We start from the raw sequence: 3,162 nt of genomic DNA on the forward strand, positions 1-3,162 counted from the left end.
TATCCATTGAGCCAAACCGGTCTCGGCAAAAATGTCACATTTCACGAAAAATTGCTATTGAGACGACAAGTCATTGCATTTATTATTGTTTCCAATGGAATTAAGAAATGCTTAACTTTTTTTCAGCCAGCTTTTATATTTTAATATGGTAAGTATCAATATATCCCCTCTAAGCAAGTTTTTTGAAGTTCTCAATATTTTTTAAGAGTGTATAAAGGTCCTTGACATCAAAAAAAACTTGAGAACCACTTATACAGAGAAGCATGAAGGTACTAAATCCTTTGTTTATTAGACATAAGAACACTTGTTTTGTGTTGTGTCAGGAGGAGATTAGCAACAACATACTGTGACCTCACACTGACTCAAGCAGCACTCCTACCTCTGAAGTTCTTTGCTATGGCATCTAGAATAGTTGAAACAATAGGTATTGGTTGGAGTAGGTTTGTCTTAAGATGTCAAAACCAAAAACATCTATCACCTTCCGATCCAAACAGCTAATGTTTAAAACAGAAACTACACTTTCAATTGCTTATCAAATGCTATTCAGTTTGTTGGTGCCCTTGTTTGTGAAACTGAACCTCACGTCTCCTAATTTGCTGCTAGATGGCTACAAGCCATAATTCAGGCCTAGGACTCAGAAAGGAATCTTGGTTAAATGTGAAGGTTTGGGGGGTACCCATGAGTACATAGGATAATTACATCTATCTAAATCTGTGAGAATCAGTGAGGAGATTGTGGAAAGTTTAAGTAGGTCATATTAGAGCTTGTAGGACGAAACCTCAGTTAATGCATTATCAAAAATAATTTTTAAGAAATAGGTAGCCAGGAGAAAGTTGCTATTTTTTTTTTTTGAATAGCCACAATAGTTATATTAGGAAGATTTCCTAAGTGTAGAGTTTAGGCACTATGCTAATCTACTAACATAACAGCTCTGTGAAGCAGGTATTTTTTTTCATTTATCAATGAGGAAATAAAGGTCTAGAGAGGTGAAATACACTCCCAGGATCACACAAACAACCCACATCACACAATCCCACATCAAAGGTGGGATTTGAATTTCAGGCCTCCCTAAGAAAATGTGTTAGATGTAATATTTCACCTCCAGCTTTAAATTGTGCTAGTCTTTTCCCTATTCTCTCTTTTTTTTGGGGGGGGGAGGGGGGCTGAGGTGAGATGGGGGTTGGGGGCTGGGGCTGAAACTGATGGAAATGCATGGATGTGTAATGAGCTTTTAAATTCACCCACAAACATTTTACTTTGACTTTATGGGCCATGAATTGCGAGCACAAGGAGGTAAACAACAAATGTGATTTTGCTTAATAAAGAAACACTGTTTTACTAAACATTCTCATTGCTTAACTATTTCCACAGGAAGTTAAATGCAACCAAGCCCTGCAATCCTGCATTACATGTAATATTCATGGAAGGTAGAGCTGAGGTTAATTAAGTTCTTGTGGGGTCCCAAAAACTAGACTCTTGACAGCCACAACTTCCACCCTACCCCTAAATCAGTGTGATTCACATGACATGTAAGAGTATGTAAGTTACGTAATACATTTCAAATCATAATTTAGCACTTAAAACTACTATGAAAACATGAAAGTGAGAATCTGATTAAGTGGGATGAAATTGTGTTCTGAAATTTAAGCTAGTTCCTTGAGAGTTGAACCACCAAGGCAGGGTTCAAAGGGTGAAAGAAGCCCTGAAGGTTTGTAGGAGGAAATTGGTAAGTGGGTCTCCCCAGAGCGGTGTGAAGTCACCAGGTCCAGGAAATGCTTGCCAGAGGTGTAACAGCCCTGCAGGGGGTGGCTTGGGGTGGGGGGGGGGGGGGTTGGGGGAAGGAGAAGGGGGTTACAAATGGGTATACTTTGCCGTCAGCCCTTGGGTACTGAGTTGGCTGACTACCTGATATTGCAATAAAATATCTGCCCTCTAATCACATCCCCCCAACACCACACCCTGTGTGACCTGTTATAAAGCATCCCTTCCAGTCAACTCGACTTTCTGTTTTAACTCAACTTTCTGTTTTGATTTAGTCATTATAGTCCAAGATATGTGATAAGGAGCAATAATCTAGTTTTCAAGGCTTGATCGATTTCGAAAGAAGTCCATACCTCCGAGGAACCTTGGAAAGAAAAGGAAAAAAAAAAAAAAAATCTGCAGAGGCCACAGAATCTCCAGAGGCCACATTCATTAGTTGTAAACTCATTCATTTTTTCCCAAACAGTGCCACCTACTGTCCATTGTAAGCCAGCAGGAGGGTTGTTGGCGAGGACCAAAAAAGAAATAAAGGGGGTGAAAAAGGAACCGAGAAAACGAACACTTTTCAGCCTCGGGACAATGGGAGAGAGATGAGAAAAGACCACCTCGAAGCAAATAGATATTATTTTGACTCGTCTCCTTCAAAGGCCCGCAAGAAGCAGAAGCCATTTAAGCCATGACCTGAGAAATGCTTTTTTTTTTAAGGGCGCTATTTTCAAGTCCTCCGGAGGGTTGTTTCATTTTGATTAAATTTTACTTATAATGCATTCTGTTAGCATATTTTTTTTATGTTTAGGAGAGCCGGTTAAGAAACACACACACACACACACACACACACACACACACACACACACACATCACAATGATGTTTCCGCTTTTCTCGCCCACCCAAGGCGGAAACGACTGTGGAAGGGGGATTTGGATACATCAGCTCAGAAACTTCTGAGTTGGATGGAAGAAAGGGTTAACAAGCAGTGAATGGACCAGTCGCCTACTTTTTAGAGACTCCCGGGCAAGTACACACACACACACACACACACACACACACCTCCAGCTCGCTCTCCCCAGAGCGGTTACTGAGCCTAAGGGTACCACTTGGCCTTACAGCAAATTGCTTCAACACTAAGGAGAGCTGAGAGTTGATCGCAAAGAGGGCAAAGAGGACCGGAATCAGGGATGTCTACAAAGCGCGGCCTCCCCGCTCCGCCCCTGGAGAAAGGAGGGACTCAGGTGGTGGCCAGCAGGAGTGCCCCGCATCTCCCTGCACACGTTAACAATCAAGTTAATTGAATTCATTGGCGTTTGAAACCGGCCTCCCGCTCAGGAAGGGCTTTGAATGGCCAATTTTCCTCTCGCTCTCCCCGCCTCCCGCCGGCCCGCCCGCCCCTCGGGTTCCCCAGT

Source organism: Pipistrellus hanaki (genome assembly GCF_964339955.1).
Source record: "Pipistrellus hanaki genome assembly, chromosome: 17".
Lineage (NCBI taxonomy): Eukaryota > Metazoa > Chordata > Mammalia > Chiroptera > Vespertilionidae > Pipistrellus > Pipistrellus hanaki.